Source organism: Meriones unguiculatus, chromosome 9 (assembly GCF_030254825.1).
Source record: "Meriones unguiculatus strain TT.TT164.6M chromosome 9, Bangor_MerUng_6.1, whole genome shotgun sequence".
Taxonomy (NCBI): Eukaryota; Metazoa; Chordata; class Mammalia; order Rodentia; family Muridae; genus Meriones; species Meriones unguiculatus.
In genome coordinates, this window is record NC_083357.1 from 80236517 (window position 1) to 80258554 (window position 22038).

Sequence of the window (22038 nt, forward strand, 5' to 3'; positions counted from 1 at the left end):
TTAGAAATTGAATAAAGTACCTCACATATTTTATATGATCGCTGTATCACTGTGCTTCACTTCCAATCCTAGAGACAGTTTTTCTACAGTGAAATATTTACTGTACTGGCAGCCTATGACTCGTTTAAAATCCATCTAACAAATGTATGCTAAACTTACAACAAAATACGTTCTATCATTATTTGTTATTTTAAAAATGCTACTTTGCTATTTTAAAAATACTACTTTGAAATTTTAAAATTTAAGGTTTTTTGTTTGTTTGTGCATCTGTGTGAATTTATGTGTGTGGCCATGTGATAGTCATGGAGTGTGGGCATCACTTTTGCTATTTTTTTTCTTACCTTTTATCTTGTTGAGGTGGAGTCTCCCATTGATATTGTGTGGCTAAATACATTGGGTCAGTAATGGCTCAAGCATCTAGGGAAATGTTCTGATCTATGATTCCCATCTTAATATAGAATGCTGGGATTACATATGTGTACTGCCAAATTCATTAGGCTTTTAGATATATTCTAAAGAGTCTAAAGATTCTTACTCAGCAGGTTTACACAGCAACCTCTTCTACCTGCTAAGTCATCTCACCAGCCTAATATATTGTGCTTTTAAATACTGTCAAACAGGAGAGGACCTAAAACCCCAGCTCAGATGAAGCCCATAGACTCAGATCCAAGTGGGGTCCCTAGTAAGGGGAGCAGGGACTTTTCTGGCACAAACTCATTGACAGTCTCTCTGACCACTTCCCCTCTGCAGGGTGAAGCCTTGACAGACCACAAAGGAAGACAAAGGAAGCCAGTCCTGATTAGATTAGATAAACTAGGGTTAAATAGAAGGGTAGGAGGACCTCCCCTATCAGTGGACTAGGGGAGGGGCATAGGGTGAGAAGAGGGAGAGAGGGTGGATTGGGAGGAGATGAGGGAGGGGGTCACACCCAGGATACAAATTGAATAAATTGTAATAAATGATAATAATTAAAAATAGGTTAAATGGAAAAAATTACAGTGATAGAACATAAACCGTATTATCTACAAATGAACTAATCCAAGAGTAAAATAACTATCTTTATACCAGTTCTAGGGTGCAATGTATGTTATACGTGAATAAAGTTAATATAAATTCAGGCAAAAAAATGTCTAAATATCACATAAATTTTCATCCCTTCTGCTTTCTAGGATAAGAAAGTTACATTTCTGCATCCTATATTTTCATTTGAAGTCCAAAGGTTAGTATTTCAATAAAGATGAGAATGAAATTGATATAAAATGTATGCACATTTCTAAGTCCTAGTACAAAAGAAAGAGGGCGAGGATGCTAATGAGAAAGGAGAAAGTGCTCATGAAAATTGTAATCACACACAAATATTTCTTTCTTAATATTTACAGACATAATTTCTGAAAGAAGTAAAATAATTTAGTTTGATGGGGTGATGTATCACGAGATGGTTTAAAATAGAAACATGTAGTTTATCTCTAAGTCTTAAAATTATCCTACTTCTTTGTACATTATTGATGTTAAGTTCCGAAAAACATATAAATAACCATCTAAGCATTACACAATGTGTTAGAATGTGTGTGTGTGTGTGTGTGTGTGTGTGTGTGTAGAATGTGTTTGTGTGTTTGAAAGAAACAGAGAAAGAGAGGGAAAGTGAAATAGAGAATCAACATGCAATGAAAAAGCAATGGACCGTCAGTGCTTTTATTTAACCTATTTTGCACTGTCAGACTTCAGAATCTCTAATGGAAAACACATTATCATGTTAATTGGCTTACTTTAATATATAGCATGTCCTCTTCCCCTGTAACCTGGCAAGGCTGCCCTGCCAGGAGAAAGTGATCAAAAAGCTGGCAAGTAAGTCCATGTACAGTGCAGTCCCCACTTCCCAACTTAGAGGACCCATATGAGGCCTAAACTGACCATTTGCTGCATTGTAGGTGGTCTAGGTCCAGTTCCTGCTTGGTCTTCCTTTGGTGCTTCAATCTCTCCACAGGTCCCTCTGGGCCTTGGTTACTTGGCCATGTTGCTCTTCTTGTAGATCTCTGGTAACCTCCAGGTCCTTTTCTATTTCCTCCCACTTTTTGACAAGATGCTCTGAGGATCACCCTGTGTTTGGCTGTGAGTCTCAGCATCTGTTTTGAGGCACTGATGGATAGTACCTCTCAGTGGAAAACTTTGTCAGGCTCCTGTCTGTAAGGTTAGCAGAGAATCATTCATAGTGTCAGGGGTTGGCACTCTCCGATAGGTGGGTCTATGGCCAGGCATTGGTTGGGCATTCCTTCAATCTCTGCTCTGTTTACTCTCTCTTTAACCCTGTACATTGTTCAGGCAGGGTAAATATTGGGCCAATGTTTCCGTGGGTGAGTTAGTGTTTCTATTTGTCTGCTAAGAGACTATCAAGTTAGTGTGTCTGACCCAGAAACACTCACTTATAAATGGATTTTATCCATATAGTACAGAATAAGCATACTATGAGGCACAGGCTCAAAGAAGATAAATAACAAAGAGTATCCAAGAAAGGATGTATAAATCTCACTTGGAAGGGAAGACAGAATAGCAGAGGTAGTGGCTGAAAAGAGAGAACAAGGTCTGAGAAGGAGTACAGAGAGTTAAAAGGGTGGAGATCATACCCGAGGCTGAGCAAGGGCAAGAGACAGAAGGTCTGCAGAGAAAAAGGAAACAGGGTGGGGGTATCTCTATGACAAGCTGGAGACCTAAGTCAGGGTAGGCTCCTGGGAGAATATGAGGGGTACTCAGGCAGAAACTCCTCATAGCAGAGGCCTTAGGAACTGAAGAGGACACCCACAAACTAGACTAGTCTCCTACAAAATGTTTTATTTTTTTCAAGGCTAAAATATTAATTGTAAGATCCTTCATTTCCTTACTTATGCTTATTCCAAGATATTTTATTTTCTTTAAGGCTATTGTGAATGGGAATGTGTCCACACTCTCTTCTTTGTATGTTTATTTGCTGTTGCTATGTAGAAAAGTTATTGATTTGTTTTAAGTTCATTCTACATCCTGCTATATTTCTAAAATGTGTTTTTCATGTCTAAAATTTTCTGGAAGAATTATTGGAATATATTATGTATAATACCATGTCATCTTCAAATAGGGATAGTTTGACATCTTTTTTCTGTTTATACACCTTTAATTTCACCCTCTTTTCAGACTGCTCCACCCTAGTGCTTCAATCACATTATTGAAAAATGAGTGGAAATAATGGACAGATAGACTGTTTTATTCTCAATTTCAGCAGCTTGTTTCAAGATTTTCTCCATTAGAAATGAGTATAGAGGCTTTTGTTTTGTTTTATTTTGTTTTTGTATATCTTTTATAATGTGGAAATTTTTTCCACGTATTTATACTCCTTCTAGAAATCATTAAATTTTAACATTACGTTCCAATGTATTATCAGATAGATGGCTGTTTATTCTAAAGAGTCTTAAATAATTTACATGTATATTCACTTTAAATTCTGATTATAGCCCTCTCTCTCCTCTCCTCTTGGCTCCTCCCTCCATCTTTCTTCCTGATCCATCCTCCCCTATTCCTCAGAAAAGCCCTCCCTCCTTCCCACCCAGTTCATCAAGTCACATTATGATTGAGTTAGCCCTCTTTCCCTCAGGTCTGGCAAGGCAGCCTGATGAGGGAAGAGTGATCAAAAGTCAGGCAACAGAGACCATGTCACAGAAAGCCCCTGTTCTTCTTACTAAGGGACTCACATAAAGCCTGAGCTGGCTATCTCCCATGGGGTGGGTCTCATGTTGTGCCAGGCATTGGCTGGACTTTCCCCCAATCTCTGCTCTATATTTATTCCTGCATATTTTATAGGCAGGGTAAATTCTGAGTCAAAGTTTTTATGTGTGGGTTGCATTTCCCATCCCTACACTAGGAGTCCTGTCTAGTTAGAGGGTGTCCTCTTCAGTCACCATGACCCCTGAAGAATAGAAAGCTAGAGTCACCCCAATATCCCCCCAAAATCTTACCTTGTCTTAGGCCTTCAGCTTGTCATAGAGATGCTCCCACTCATGTTTTCTTTTCTTTCTGTTGTCCCTCTGTCCTCTCACTCCTGCTCTTGGATAAAAAAAAAAAAAAAAAAAAAAAACATAGTATGCTTACACAATGGAATGCTACTTAGCTATTAAAAACAAGAAAATCATGAAATTGGCAGGCAAATAGATGGAACTAAAAAAGATCATCTTTCTGTGAGGTAACCTAGACCAAAAAAGACACACATGGTATATCTAACTTACATGCACATTTTAGCCATATAGTACAGGATAAACACATGACAATTCACAATCCAAAGAAGATAAGTAACAAGAAGGACTCAAGGGAGGATGGTTAAATCTCATTCAGATACCTATTCTCAGAGCCAAGAACCTCTAGGTAGACAAATCATTGGCCCTTTGAAGGAACCTACTACTCTTACCCTCATATCTGGGGATGGTACAAATCTGATTAGTAATGACTTATCATTGAACCAAAAGGTAATGTATTTCTCAGCACTCTGCAATGCTTCTTTCTGCACTAGTTAGTGACAAACTCAGATAATAATGATGGTCATCAGGAAAAGAAGATGCTACTACAAAATTGTTAGCACGAAAGCAGGTACATATTTCAATTCTCCTACTCCCAAAGCTCAAGGATTTTGTGGAGGAGGAATGAAAAAAAAAATAAAAGCAAGAGTTAGTAGAAGATTTCAAGAAAAGATTATTCTTTAGACATAGCTGGTCATATGCAGAGATGAATTTTTAGAACTCATGATAACAGGCACAAAAATATTTTAAGCTTGAGCTCAACAAAATGCCATCATGGAAGAAGGGAGTATCTCTCATCACCACTCCTAGTTAAGCTACTACTGGCAATTGGTAACTTCTGGAATAAAGAGAGTCAGTTGCATTTAAAGATGAGTCTCTTGGTAGATCTAGTTTACCACAGTGAAATGTTCCACATCCGAGAGTACATGTGAAGCCCACGTTGTACTTGCTGGGTTAGAAATGGAGAGAGAACATAACGTCGGGGGACAAAGTGAAAGAGGACGGCTCTTGGAGAACGTGGGTGAATATGGTCAAAGGATTGTATGAAATTCTCAAAGTATAAAAATACACTGAGGAAGGAAAAAAAGCCTTGAATGGGAAACACACAGAGCAGGTACTGATAGTAATATTTTTTCAAGCTTCTAAGCAGTCATATATACTTCATTGAGCACAAATAATATTATATAAATGCCCATATGTGCACATATATAACATATACCTTTTCTAGTTCTACCAATTATGAATTAGATTAAATTGTACCTGAACTTAGATAACAGAAGAAATTCTTAAGCTCCTATTCACTCATATTATAATATTTGATCATCATATTGTTCTGCTATTCTTTTAGTTATTAAATAGTAACATGTCTGTCTAATCACTGTTGAGGGCTTTCCACAAGAGAAATGGGAAAATGTACAACTATTATGAAATATACTAGGATACTTTGTTCATATATTTCAATTCATTTCAAAATTGATAAGGCTTAATAGAAAGTCATATTTATTTCAATCAATCCAGTATATTGTCTAAAATACTATACTAAATTAGCTAGTTATTTTAAAAGATCCATTGTTTTCTTATAAAACTCGTATGGTTAAACTTCTTAAAAATTCTAGTGATTTTTTTTATTACTATATATGTATATATATATATACATACATGTATAAATATATATTAGAGTAGGACTTCTTATATTTTACATAACTTTACATATTTACATATTAGCTTTAGAACATGTAAGCCAATTCTTATGTACTTGATAATCCATAAGTACATTTTTCATCCCTTACAAATATTTTACTGAGCAATTGTAGATGTCTGGTTTTCTGTAGCAAATGCACATGCTTGGGTAATTTTACTTGAAAAACTTTGCCATAAATACACTTCTATAGCTGATATATTTGAGAATACCAGCTGGGTATTATTGTGCAAGCCTTTAATCCCAGCACTTGGGAAGCAGTGGTAGGAGGATCTCTGTGAGTTACAGGCAATCTGGAACTACACACCAATACTATATATAACACTCAATACTATGCATAATGATCCTGTAAAACATAGCAAAATAAATAATACAAATAATTATAGGAACTGACTTAGTTATATTATTATAAGGTAATTGTATAATCAAAATATGAGCAGACTTTAATCAGAAAGGCTGAATTTAAAAGTCTGATCTTTAAAAACAGATTTTCGGAATAGATCTGAAAAATAATTTAAAAAATAAAGAAAACTGAAAGTGTGACAAAAATTATTTGAATGCATAGAAGACGCCTACTTAGTTTTATGAAGAGGATTTTCAGTTAGATCACCAGGTAGCAGCACGCATAAAAGTGATTTTTTTTTCCTTAAGAAGAGATTGTAAATGGAATTCAGGCCATTTCAAAATTTGTATCCAAAGCAAATTCTTGCAATATAATTATTAAGAATAAAAAAGACTTAGCCACAAAAATGATGATCCATGAATATTTAGGCTCCTGCAACCAGCGTGCTATAATAAAGTACAATTTTATTAAGCTCTTAATTAATTACCACATTATAATGATAGGGGACAAGTCATGAAAATGACTTATGAGAGTGCAGGCTTCTTTTGCTGTGTTAACTGAAAATGCAAACTGCACATACAGTCTAATTAAGAAAAATATCATTAGCGGGAGATTGCACAGGCGTATAATTTGGAGGCAAATGTTACAGGTGTAAAAAAAGAAAGAATTTTCAGCGTGGCAAGACTGGAGGGAAATATACCTCCCAAGGTAGATGACATTCCAAAGGTATGTAGAAATACCAAATACTCATGGGTTTCATACTACAAATTTATTAGATTTGAAATTTTAATTTAAGACATGTTCTTAAGGCATGCCTTTTTTTCTTTTTTAATTCTCATTTTTTATATTAATTACAGCTTATCCACTTTGTATCCAAGCTGTAGCCTCCTCCCTCATTTCTTCCCAATCCCACCCTCCCTCCTTCATCTTCTCCTATGCCCCTCTTCAAGTCCACGGATAAGGGAGGTTTTCCTCCTCTTCCATGTGACCCTAGCTTGCAAGACATGCTTTTCCCAATTCCAAATCCAAAGTGATTTGGGGTGGTTTGTTCAAGCAGCCCAGTAACAAGAAGTAGTGAACTTCAATCTTCATCACCAGTTTTATGCTAAGGATTTTATGTAAATTAATTTTAATCTCTTTCCACAAATTATTTTCATGATCAATCTACTTTTATAGATAAGGCTAAGAAACAGTAAATATATTTTTAAAGCTTCAAAACATTTAATATCACAAATACCCTATCAGAGAAGCACAAATTCAGAGATTCACAGCCTGTGTTTTTGAAATTATTCCCATTTTCTCTTTCTTAAGGGTGTCCATGATGGTGGTTCTTAGTAGACTGGTTGGTTTGAAAGTATCTTACTACATTGCCTGGGCTTACTATGTTGCCACAAGTTTATAATATTCATTATCCTTCTCAGTGCTGTGACACATCACAGTATGCAAGTTTATCATTAATTTAAATAAAATCTTAATAGTCAGTTTCTAGGTTTATGATAAAAGAAATGTGTATGGACACTGTCTTGTGTACGCACCTCATGCATTGCTCCAAGTTGCCTTTCAGAGAAAAATATGTTTTGAAGGCTATAAATTATATGATGGCTGACATAGATAGAAGAGAAACTTCCAGGTCATACTGTGGGAAAAATTCAAATAAGCGACAGACACAAAAATCAAGATCAAGGAATGCCGGTGAATGTTAGTGCTGATCTACAGAAACATGGGAAAAGCATTAATTTCATTGCAGGCATGTTTCAAATTAAAAAAATAGGACTCCCAAAATTCTATCAGGGAACCCCTAAAGCTGCTCAGCATCTTTATTGAGATGGATGGGTACAAATTTAACTCATGAGACTTAGTAGTCTCCCAATACACAAATGACTAGTGGTCTAAAAAAGGTATCACTGAAACAATCCCATTCAGAATAGCCACAAAAAGTATAAAAATTTTGAGGTAACTCTAACCAAGCAAGTAAACAACTTTTGTGACAAAAACTTCACATGTGTATTTTTCTAATAAAAACAATTCAATCTTTAAGACAAAAAGTGCTTAACTGTATACAGAATTAGACAAACTCACTCTTTTTTTTTTTTTCAATGCAGTTTATTCAGGAACCTTGAACAATCCTCGGACCCTGGGGAAAGCCAGCCCACAGCTTAAACAAACTCACTCTTTAAGTTAAAGATTTTTCTATTTTCCAACAGGGAAGCTATATCATCACACTGACAATCCTTGAAAACTTTAACTCTGGGTTGATGTTTGTGTGTCTGTCTGGTTTTGAACAGTGCAGAACAGGAGGCTGAAAGAATTTACAGGAAAGTGAACGGAAAGAGAACTGTAAAATGTTGTCTTCTAGGCATCATGTGAAGTTTGTGGTAATCAACTCAGAGAAGCAGTGGCTACCTGCACCACACTCTGTCCAGATAGCGTCACAGATGAGAAAACGCTACACTAAAGCTTCAGTCTTCTTTGAGAAGGTACAGAAAATTAGTGGTGCTGAGGAAGGGAAGATGTTCTTTATTGGTAGAGCCATTGGCATTGGTTCATTATCCCCATCCCGTCTAATGCTAAAGCAAATGCACTCTCATTCATGACTTTACAGCTTTATCCAAATTAAAGGCAGTGGGTCATGTGACTGCATGTAAATGTGTGCTCATGTGGAGACACCCTCACACAGACATGCACACACATACACAGAGGTATAGGCAAACATACACACTGAATGTAGGAGATGGACTTGGAATGGAGGGGCTTGATAGGAAAGAGAAGGCTAGAACAGAGTAATTTCAGGAAATTTAGTCATAGAACATTTTTTGTGTATGTATGTACAAAATTGTGAAAGATTTAATGTTTTTAGTTAGTGATTATACACAGAACTTATTCTGTGCTTTTTGCAGATAATATGAAAGTATATATATGTGATTCCAAAAATTTCTCTACATCCTCATCAGTATGTGCTGTCCCTCCAGATTTTGATATTAGCCATTCTGACCAGTGTGAGATGGAATCTCAAAGTCATTTTGATTTTCATTTCCCTGATTATAAGGAAGTTAAGCATTTCTCTTTTTTGTCATTATTTATTTTATTTTTTATTTTTAATTACACTTTACTTACTTTGTATCCCCTTTCTAGTTCCCTCCCACCTCCCCTCCCAACCCCTCCCTTCCTCTCCACTCTCCACGCATGCCCCTCCCCAAGTCCACTGGTAGGGGAGGATTTCTTTTTCTTCCTTCTGATCCCAGTCTGTTAGGTCTCATCAGGTGTGGCTGCATTGTCTTCCTCTGTGGCCTGGTAAGGCTGCTCCCACATGAGGGGGAGGTGATCAAAGAGCAGGCCAATCAGTTCATGTCAGAAGCAGTCCCTCTTCCCATTACTATGGAACCCACTTGGACACTGAATTGCCATGGGCTACATCTGTGCAGGGGTTCTAGGTTATCTCCATACATGGTACTTGGTTGGAGTATGAGTCTCAGGAAAGACCCCTGTGCTCAAATTCTTTGGTTCTGTTGCTCTCCTTGTGGGGTTCCTGTCCTCTCCAGATCTTATTATTATTTCCCACTTCTTTCATAAGATTCCCTGCATTCTGCCCAAAGTTTGGCCATAAGTCTCAACATCCGCTTTGATAGTCTGCAGGGCAGAGCCTTTCAGAGGCCTTCTGTGGGAGGCTCCTAACATGTTTCCTGTTTTCTTCTTCTAATGTTCATCCTCTTTGCCTTTCAGGATGGGGATTGAGCATTGTAGCCAGAGACCTAACTCTAGATGAGTTTCTTTAGGTGTAGAGATTGTAGTAGGTTTTTCCTATCTTATATATCTATATGAGTGAGTATATACCATGTGTGTCTTTCTGCTCCTGGCATAGCTCACTCAGGATGATCCTTTCCAGTTCCCACCATTTACCTGCAAATTTCATGATCTCCTTGTTTTTCATTGCTGAGTAATATTCCATTGTGTAGATGTACCACAATTTCTGTATCCATTCTTCAGTTGAGGGGCATCTGGGTTGTTTCCAGGTTCTGGATATTACAAATAAAGCTGCTACAGACATGGTTGAGCAAATGTCCTTATTGTGTACTTGAGCCTCTTTTGGATATATGCCTAGGACAGCTGGATCTTGAGAAGCACTATTCCTAGTTGTCTGAGAAAGCACTAGATGGATTTCGAGAGTGGTTGTACAAGTTTACATTCCCACCAGCAGTGGAGGAGGGTTCCCCTTTCTCCACAACTTCTCCAGCATGTGTTCTCACTTGAGCTTTTGATCTTGCCATTCTGATGGGTGTAGGGTGAAATCTCAGGGTCGTTTTGATTTGCATTTCCCTAATGGCTAATGAGGTTGAGCATTTCTTTAAGTGTTTCTCTGCCATTCGATATTCCTCTATCGAGAATTCTCTGTTCCCCATTTTTTAAGTGGATTACTTGGTTTGCTGCTTTTCAGCTTCTTTAGTTCTTTACATATACTGGATGTTAGCCCTCTGTCAGATAAAGGGTTGGTGAAGATTCTTTCCCAATCTGTAGGCTTTTGTTTTGTTTTGATGACAGTGTCCTTTGCTTTACAGAAGCTTCTCAGTTTCATGAGGTCCCATTCATTAATTGTTGCTCTTAGAGCCTGTGCTGTTGGTGTTATGTTCAGGAAGTTGTCTCCTGTACCAATGATTTCTAGGGTCTTCCCCACTTTTTCTTCTAACAGATTTAATGTGTCTGGTTTTATGTTGAGGTCTTTGATCCACTTGGACTTTAGTTTTGTGCAGGGTGCTAAATATGGATCTATTTGCATTTTTCTACATGTAGACATCCAGTTAGACCAGCACCATTTGTTGAAGATGTTATCTTTTTTCCATTGTATGGTTTTGGCATCTTTGTCAAAGATCAGGTGTCCATAAGTGTGTGGGTTTATTTTTGGGTCTTCTATTTGGTTCCATTGATCTACCATTCTGTTTCTATGCCAGTACCATGCAGTTTTTATTACTATAAGCATTTCTTCAAGTACCTCACTGCCATTTGAGATTCCTCTGTTGAGAACTCTCTTTTTAGTTCTGTGCCCCAATTTTAAATTGGGTTATTTTGTTTATTGGTAATTGATTTCTTGAGTTCATTGGTCAGGATAGGTTCTTGGAGGATATGAGGGGAACTCATGCAGAAACTCCTAGAAGCAGAGGCCACAGACACTGATGAGGACACTCACTAAGTAGACTAGTCTCCTAGAAGAGGGAGAGGTGCACCAACCCACCCACAAAAACTTTGACCCCAAATTTCCCCAGCCTACAAGATGTACAGGAACAAAGATATAAGGAATGCCCAACAAATGCTTAGCCCAACCAAGGTCCCACCTAATCAGAGAATGCCAACCTCTGACACCATTTATGATACTCTGCTAAACTTGCAGTAAGGATCCTGACAGAATTAGCCTCTGAGAGGTCATATCCAGTAGCACCACAAAACAGATTCTGAGACTCAAACCCAAACATTGGGTAATGCCTAGGGAGTCTTGTGGAAAAGTGAGAGGAAAGAGAAAAGGACCTGTATATAAATCTGACTACTAATAACTTATTGTTGAACCCATAGGCAATGGATTTTTCAACACTGCAATGCTTCACAAGAAGACAAACAGAACATACTAACCAGGACCCAGAGGACCTTGATGAGACTGAAGCAGCAACCAAGCAGGAATTGGTCCTAGGTCTCCTACAAAGATGTAGCTGATGGGTAGCTTAGGCCTCATGTAGGTCCTCTAGTAAGCAAAGGGTGGACTGCATCAGACATGCACTCACTTGTTAGCTTTTTATAATTTAATTTTATTTATATATATATTTATTATAATTTATTCACCTTTTATCTCCACTGTAGCCCCTTCTTTCATCTCCTCCCAGTCCCACCTACCCTTCCTCTTCTCCCCCTATGCCCTTTCACTAATTCCCCTAATGAGAAGGACCTCCTCCCCTTTGATCTGATCCTAGTTTATAGATCTCATCAAGGCTGGCTACATCATCTTCCTCTGTGGCCTGGCAAGGCTATACAACCCGGGGTGGCGGGGAGGGGATTAAAGAGCCAGATATTGAGTTCATATCAGAGACAGCCCCTGTATTCTTTGCTAGAGAACCCATTTGGAAACAGAGCAGCCAATGGGCTTCTTTTGAACAGAGGGTCTAGGTCCTCTCCATGCATGATTCTTAGTTGGAGTATTGGTCTCCGTAGGACACTCTGAGCCCAGGTATTTTGGTTCTGTTGTTCTCCTTGTGGAGTTCCTGTCCCCTCCAGGTCTTTTATCTCCCTCTTCTTCCATAAAGTTCCTTGCACTCTGCTCAAAGTTTGGCTATGGGTCTCATTATCTCCTGGTAGGTAGAGTCTTTCAGAGGTGCTCTGTGGAAGGCTCCTGTCCTGTACCTTGTCCTCTCCTACTTCTGATGACTATCCTATTTGCCCTTCTACATGAGATTTAAATATCTTCCCTTTTTTAGCTTCTTGAGGACTATAGATTTTAGTATGTTTATCCTATATTATATGTCTAATATCCACTTATAAGTGAGTATATAACATATGTGTCTTTCTTCTTCTGGGTTACCTCACTCTTATAATTCCAGCCATTTGCCTGCAAAATTTATGACTTCCTTCTTTTTAATTGCTCATAGTGTTCCATTGTGTAAATGTACCATACTTTTTGTACCCATTCCTCAGGTGAGGAACATCTAGGTTGTTTACAGATTGGGTTATTACAAATAAAACTGCTATGAACATGGTTGAGCAAATGTCCTTGTTGTATACTTAAGCATATTTTGGGTATATGCCCAGGAGTGGTATAGCTGGAATTTAAGGTAACACTATTCCTTATTTTCTGAGAAAGCACCAGATTGAGTTCCAAATTGGGGGTACAAGGTTACACTCCCACCAGCAATGGAGGAGGATTCCCTTTTCTCCACATCCTCTCCAGCATGCATCATTTCTTGAGTTTTTGATCTTAGCCATTCTGATGGTGTGAGGTGAAATGCCAGGGTCATTTTGATTTGCAGCTCCTGAATGAATTAAGATGATAAGCATTTCTTTGTTTCTCTGCCCTTTGATATTCCTCTGTCTAGAAGTCTTTGTTTAGCTTTTTGATCACTTTCCTCTGGTGAACTGGCTTGCCTGGCCACAGGGGAAGGGCATATGCTCACTCCTGATGCTACTTGATGAACTAGGAAAGTGAGCTCCCTTTTCTGAGGAATAGGTGAGGAGAGACGGGAGAGACAGGGTTGGTGGGACTTGGAAGGGAGGAGGGATGGGCTACAAAAGAATGTGAATAACAATATAAAATAAATTAAAATCATTAAATTAAAACAAACAGGTAAAAGACCAATTAGACAAAATATGGCAAAAACGCACAAAACATCTGTATCTCATTGAATTTGTTTCACTGGAAAATTACTGTTAGTCATAGACTTTTTCAGGGGCCTAGTTGATATCTTAGCAACACTTTGATTTCATTTTCTCTTAGTTTTCACCCTGAAAGCTACCATGATGACTGGCTTAATAAGATAGGCCTACTAGTTCAATAGCAGCACAACTGTTTTGACAGTAACATAACAGTCAATGATTAGAATTACAGCCTTTTCCACCAGTATGAACTTATGCCTATACTCTTAACAGGATAAAACAAACAAACAAACAAATAAACAAAATGAAACTAATTAAAGCAAGCAAACAAACAAAACAACAACAAAAAGACCGAAAACTAGTGACTGAGAACCTAATATTATCCTGCTAGTGTGTAATCCTTACTAAGGTTTCATTCAACTCACTTTGCCTGTTTAGTCCACTTTTAAAAACAGGTTACTGAGGTTGAGCATTTCTTTAAGTGTTTCTCTGCCATTCAATGTTCCTCTTTCAAGAATTCTCTGTTTAGCTCCGTTCCCCATTTTTTAATGGGATTACTTGGTTTGTTGCTTTTCTGCTTCTTTAGTTCTTTATATATACTGGATATTAGCCCTCTGTCAGATAAAGGGTTAGTTGGTGAAGATTCTTTCCCAATCTGTAGGCTGTCGTTTTGTTTTGATGACAGTGTCTTTTGCTTTACAGAAGCTTTTCAGTTTCATGAGGTCCCATTTATTGATTGTTGCTCTTAGAGCCTGTGCCCAGATGCCCATCAACAGAGGAATGGATACAGAAATTGTGGTATTTTTACACAATGGAATACTACTCAGCAATCAAAAAGGAGGAAATCATGAAATTTGCAGGCAAGTGGTGGGATCCAGAAAAGATCATTCTGAGTGAAGTATCCCAGAAGGAGAAAGACAAACATGGTATATACTCGCTTATATAGACCTACAAGATATGACAAACATAATGAAATCTACACACCTAAAGAAGATAATCAAGAAAGTGGACACGGGCAAAGATGATAAATCCTCATTTAGAAAGACAAATGGGATGTGCATTGAAGGTATGACAGGAATCTACCGCAAAAGACATTTGAAAGACTCTACCTAGCAGTGTTTCAAAGCAGACACTAAGACTCATAACCAAACCCTCCAGCAGAGTGCAGGGAATCATATGAAAAAAGGGGAATTACTATGATATGGAAAGGATAGGAGCTCTACAAGGTCCAAATATATCCGGGCACAGGGTCTTTTCTGAGACTGACACTCAACCAAGGACCATGTGTGGATATAACCTAGAACTTCTGCTCTGATGTGGCCCGTGGTAGCTCAGTAACCAAATAGTTTTCCAAAGTAAGGGGAACAAGGACTATTTCTAACAGGATCTCAAGGTCATGCTCCTTGACTCCCCCCTCCCCCAGGGGAGGAGCAGTCCTGTTAGGTCACAGAGGAGGACTCTACAGCCAGCTCTGAAGATGCCTGATAAAACAGGGTCAAATGAAAGGGGAGGAGGTCCTTCCCTATCAGTGGACTTGGAAAGGGGCAGGGAGGAGACCAGGGAGGGAGTATGGGGTTGGGGAGGGAATGAGGGAGCGGGATACAGCTGGGACACAGAGTTAATAAAATGTAACTAAAAAGAAAAATAAAGTTATAAAAGAAAAAAGAAGATTCAGAAATAAATAAATAAATAAATAGATAAATAAATAAATATAAAGAAGAAAAAAAAACAAAACAGGTTACTTGGGTTTAATTATAAGAAACCCTATCAAAAATCACAGTCTATAACTATCTGAAAAACTAGTTTTTAACATTCTGCAGGGCATCAAAGTGTAGTGTGAAAATGTTTTTCAAAACTAATCACATCCCAACACAGATAAAACTTAAAATATAGAATAGAATCCTGGGATAGAAGATAGTTATTTGAAGAAAAAAGTCATGAACAAGTACTAGTAATTTTTCATATTTGATATTTGTTCATTTATTTTAAAATGTACCACATGGATAAAAGATATTAATAAAGATGAAATTCACTGTACTTTACGAGGAGCTCTGCTATTCATTTTCCTTAATATGAGTACTGAGATATAATTCATGCAGCATAAAATGGACCTTTTAAAAGGCATAGTTCAGTGGTTAATTATATATTCACAGATACAGAAAGTATTCAAGCACTGCTGAAGAATGGTTGTGGAAACACAGAAGACCATAAGAGAGCAACATCATAAGGAAAAACTGTAGTTGAATATCAAAATTGAGTAGCCAGAGTTTTATTTATGGTTTCCTGATATCTCTAAAGCCATTAAATATTACTTTTTAAAGATTGGGTTGATATGATAAAAATAGAATAGTCTAAAAATTGTGCAAAATTCTTATCACCTTGAACACTTGTATTCTTTTGTTTGTTTGATTGGTTTTGGGTTTTGGAGACAGGGTTTCTCTGGGTAGCCATGGTTGTCCTGGACTCACTGAGTTCAAACTGAGTTCAGTCTGCCTTTGCCTTCACAAGTTCTGGGATTAAAGGCATGAGCCACCATGCCCACTGTATTCTTAAATCCTTATTCAAGATACTCTCTTCCCCAGACATATATACTGTCTTTGATTTTTATTATATTTCACCTGAAAGAATGTTTTAAATCATATCCTCATGGTAGCATGTACCTGTACTTAAAATTAGAAAATGTTCTATTGATGAAGTGAATGAATTTTATAAATTTATCAGTAGAGGACATTTGAGACTTTTAGACATTTAAAATATAAATGATGCTATTGTTAATATTTGAATAATATTTTATATAAGAATTATTCTCAAATATTTTATAGTTCATTCTATTATATGATACCTTGTGTCTTCATAACTTATCTAATATTGTAGTTTCTATATTTTATAACGTGTATTTATTCCTAAATATTTTATATTAAATAATAGTTGAAATTATTAGTTTTTTGCATGCTATGTATAATTTTGTGTTATATTAAACATAAAAGAAGACAGATAATTGTTGTACATTTATATTAGTGGAGCTGAAAAACCCCAGCCATGGTTGATTGATTAAACATCTATGTTCAAATTAGATTCATAAATTTTGAGGGAGTTCTTTCAAAAGTATCTGTCATATCTACTTCCTCCTGGTGTTATCCTAATTATAAGTACTTGAAAAGAAGATATTCTATTATATGATTCATATCCCCACTAGAAATGTTAATTTCCTCCTTCATGTTTTTTGACATATGTGCTCTATGGTTTAGAATGATTCTGTATTAAATGTTAAAAATGTGTGAGTAGCTGTCAGCACTACCTAATGTCTATCCCATAAACAGGACACACAAGTCACACCTTACATCACACTGGGCACTCACATGGCAGAAGTGGGGAAGGTAGTATTATACCAAAGCAAGGGTTGAATGATGCCTAACATTAACTACCTAATATAGCATAGTCATTATATTGTTTTCACTATTGCTTTGTTTTTCTCAGCTTCCTTAAATTGAAAATTGATTTTTTTATTCTTACATAATATATAATAATTAAGTTTTCCCCTCCTTCTAGTCTTCCCAGTTCCTCTCTACCTCTTGCCTCAAGAGACCAATTACCTATAATAACATTTTCAATCCTCAATTTACATCTTTGCTGGTGAAATAAGAGGGCAAATAGTTGAATCTTGTCTTTTGATTCTGTCAACTACTCTGTTTTTATTTAATTCGAAATTTTAGGCTAGCTGATGCAACTAGACAAAAACCAACGAAAGCATATCAACATATAGTTGTCATAAATGAGTTTACTCCATAGAACTCCAATAGTTTAGGGAATAATAGCATTATTATCAAACAGGATTGCAATAAACTATTAAGCTCAAGAATAGCAAATTAACCAATGTAGTGGTGAAACAGATGATACTAAAAGAAAATGCCTTTGCCAGCCATTCATCTGACAAAGTACTAATATACAAAATCTGTAAGAACTCAAAAATAAACATTGAATGAGCAAATAAACCATGTGGTAGATGGACAAATGAACAGAGCAGATGCTTTTTATATGAAGACGTAAAAATAACCAATAAATGCAAGACAAACTGCTCAGTCTGTCTAGCCATCAGGGAAATGCAAATCAAAACCACACTGAGATTCTTTCTCACTACAGTTATAATTGTTTTTATCAGTAAAACAACAAATGTTTAAAGGGATGTGGAGAGTAAGAGTTCTCTTTATATAATTTTGCTGGAAATATACAATTATTGTAACCAAATTGTATGGAAATAATTGTGTTACTTGTACCATGTATATTTTTGCACACAAAAGTATAATAAAAAGCAAACCACTATATGATGAGCTTATACAACTCCTAGTTATACAGCTAAGGGATAAAAATCAAAACAAGTGAATATCCAATAGGAATAAATATATGGTTGATTAAGGAACTATTGACAATTATTAAGTTGCCAAATCATTTCAAGCACCCAACAACAAGTGAATGGATAAAAGAAAATATAAATAATATAGGTATCTGTTTGCATATCTGTTTATATGTATTTTGTATTATTATCTAAACATCCCAAAGAAAAATAAAATGTTATCTGAAGGAAAATGAATGAAACTTGAAATTATCATACGATCAAATTAAGAAAAAAATAACCTTGGTTCAGAAAAACTATATCATACTTTCTGTTATATAGAAAGCTGAAAAGGTAAGAAAATAAAAACAGAAAGATAAGATAATGAAAGTAGTCAGATAGCAAGTGAAGCAGAAAGGAGACTAAAAAAAATTATATGATAAGGAGATAAATAAGAACAATGTGGCCAAATATATATATATATATATATATATATATATATATATATATATATCATGCTATTCCACAGAGTTTTGTATAATAAAAGTATGCATAGTCGTAAATGTTTAACATGCAATGCATCATTGAAAAATCACAGATAGAAAGAACCCTAGCCTAGTTGTCATCTAAGAATCTATATCCAACAGAGGATTGAAACAGATGCTGAGAATCGGTGCCAAACATTGGGCAAAGCATAGGGAATCTTGGAGAAAAGTGGGGGTGGTGGTAGAAGGACAGAAGGATCTGAAGATATCAGGAGCTCCAGAAGACTAACAGAGCCAACTAACAGGAGGACCCTGTGGATACTGATGCACCAACCATGGACCATGTATAGACTGGACCTAGGCTCCTACACATATGTAGCCAATGGGCAGCTCAGGCTTCTGGTGAATTTCCTACTAAGGGGAGTCACAGATGACTCTGACATGGACTCTATTGCCTGCCTTTTGATCACTCCCTGCTGGTTGGGCTGCCTCACAAGGCCACAGGGAAAGATAAAGTGTTAAGTCCTGACGTAAAGGACACAGCCAGAATATGCCTTGTGAACCAAAAAGGAGACCCTAACTAGACCGCATTCTTCGGTACACTTATCATAGCCATGCTGAGACGTATAAGATGGAATCTGAGTTCTTTTGATTTACATTTTCCTGATGGCTAAAGATGTTGAACATTTCTTTAAGTGCCTCTCAGCTATTTGTTATTCATATATGGAAAGGAGGAAGTGAAAATATCCCTATTCTCAGGTGATATTATATGTGTGTGTGTGTGTGTGAGAGAGAGACACCCAAATTCTCCAGAGAACTCCTCTTCTGTGAAGCAAAGAATCATGTCAAAGGGACAAAATGGCAGCCAACCAAATGAGAAAAGATGTCAGGGACCACATGTTTGAGGAAGCAGCTGCTTGTCACAGTTCTGGCTGCTGGAGCACCATCACTCTGCAGTAAACACCTCTAGATTGCCAGTCCACAAATGGCGCTACTTTTTCCTATATGTCTGCCTGCTTCATTTCTTACTGTTACTCCCTCTTTTTCCTCTAATTAACCCTTACTCAATGCAACCAGTAAGATTTCTAGGGGGATTGGGAGATGAGAAAATGGCTTTGAATCAACTACTATGGAGGAAGCATTCCTCTTGGCTGTAAAGGCAGTGATCCCTGAATTATCTGAACAAGAAATTGAATTTATAGGGACCTTTCATGCTAATTGTTTCTGAAAAGCTTTAGTCAGCTCAGGGATACAAACAGTATCAGGAATTATTTGAGTTTCCACACTCAGCCCTCAGACTGCTACAGTCAGAAAAGAATTAGGGCCTAGAGGTACTACTGAAATCATACTAACTTCCATTTCTAGAAAGACTTGGTCACAAGGACATGACTCCATGAGTTAGCATAAGTAGATTACAGGAGCTTTGTATAGTCTATGATGAAGGGGCTAGAAATCCTCTGAATGATTATTCTCATTACACAAGATGTTTAGAACTTGCTCAGCTACAAACAGCAGCTAAGAACACAGAATAGTCTAGTTTGGTTAGCACTTTTGTTGTTGTTGTTGTTGTTCTTATGACACTTATTGTAATCACAAGATTTTGCACAGATGACCTGTGATGTGAAGGTTTGTCGAGAAAAACACTGAGCTAATGATTAACTATGCCTGCTCTCTTGCAATTTACCTACTGTGCCTTGAAAGTAGAATAGAGCTTGCTATGTTCTGTTTTGTAAGTTTTTGGGGGCAATCACTGTACCATGTGTGTAGAGTACAACTTATTATATTCTAATATGTTTATTCTAATCTGTGGGTCTTTGGGGAAAAGACAATATTTTGGAGAAAGACAAAAAGGTTTTTGATCGTGTAGAAAAAAAATGTATAAGGTAATGATTTCACAATAAAACACTGGGATTGGCTCTCTGCTCAAAGAAAAGAAGTAGAAGAAAGATTAAAAAATGAACAGACACCAGAGAGACTGCCTCCCAAGAACCGTTTTTTCAAATGAGTCGTCCCTCCACTTGTACCAGTCTTTGTATGTGAAGTGTTTTTCTCTCACCCATCCATTCCTCCCAACCTGAGATCCACAATTGGATGAGGCAGGTCCTCAGCACTGGTCATCTGATACTTACAATATTTTGTTCCCTCTTTTGTGAGCCTTACCCATAAAGCTTGCACTATTGCTTTAGCAATTATGTCTTGAAATTCTAAGGTGTGCCATTCTCTGCAGTTTGAGCAGAGTTGTATGACTATAGAAATGTTTTTTCTACTGCAAGACAGACAACAATCCAGCAGCCCAATGAGCAGGTCTTAAGTCCAGTTAGGTAGCTGTTGATTTCCCCTGAATAAAATAAATGTCACTATTTTACCATGGGAAGCATATTACTGGAGTGGTCATTGTTTTAGTTTCTAAGCATTGTACCTAGGAAACATAGATACAATAAAGACAGAAGGGTAAACTTGAGAGAGAGGACCCTAACTGAGGAGCAGAAAGGAAAGGTAATATTTTCTGAGAAAGAAAAGACAAATAACAAGACGAATTTTTGAGAAAGCCAACAGAAAACATTATTAAAAGCTTACTTAAAAATATATATAATATATATGCACACATACTTATGTATACATATATGTATATGTATTTGTATATATGTATATATACATATATATGTATGCATATATGTATATATGTATGTATCCCTATATATAGCCTAAATGTTATTACACTGCACATGGTGATAATCCTTTCCCAGGAGCCATAGACATCTAAACAAATACTACAGCACCAGACATGGAAAATTCTTTCTTCAAAATTTTGAAATCTTTGATTAAGGACATCAAAAAGATTTCCTCAACTTATAGGCTCTTGCTATTGCCTTAGTTGTTGCCATGAAACTAAAATCAGCTGCTGAAAACAATACATACTTCAAACATGGACTTGGAAAAAACTAAGTATATGGAAGCATAGTACCTGAGACATAAACTTCATAGTATCACATGGTTCTATGTAATCTGTCAAGGAAGAAAGTAATCCCATTTTTCTTTAGATATAAAAACAATCCAAGAGTTTACAATGTCTTTTTTTATTCTCAATATTTTAGCTATATTACATTTTTGAACCAATGTTGTAGGCATTAGGTTATTGTGTGATTAAAATGCTGATTTCTTTACCCCCTACTTCTAGTTGTAATTCTTGGTTCTGAGAGTCTCCTGTCTCAATGTTGTGTAAACACTTCTCCCCAGTTGTTCTCCACTATGCCAATACAGCAGTTTACAGGCAGTGGCTGAGCAGGGGAATGAATAGGGCTGGACTTCCTGCCAGTGAGGGGAGGAGGAGTTAGAGAGAAAGAGCAGATTCAGCCAAGGGAGAGGTCAAAGAAGATCAAGAGGAGTTGCAGCAGAAAGCTACTAAGTGTGAGTATCTATAGGATGCACCTTGGGAGGAAACCAGATTAATTTAGAGGATTAAGAATAGACTCAAACAGAAGGGGAAAAGGTTTTCCCTTATTAGTGGACTAAGGGAGGGACATAGGGGGAGAAGAGGGAGGGAGGGCGGAATTGGGAGGAGAAAATGGAGGAGGGAGGAGCCCACAGCCAGTATACAAACAGAATAAATTGTAATAAATGATAAAAAAAGAAACCTTGCCACAGTGAAAAGAAAAAAAGAATAGTGTAATAACTGCTCAGTTCTTGTGCTGTGAAGCCTATTATTAAACAAATACAAAACAAATATCAATTATCTGCGTGATAACCAGGTTAAGAGAGAAACTGAGAAACAACTACAGTTTTATAAAAATAGCCTTAACACA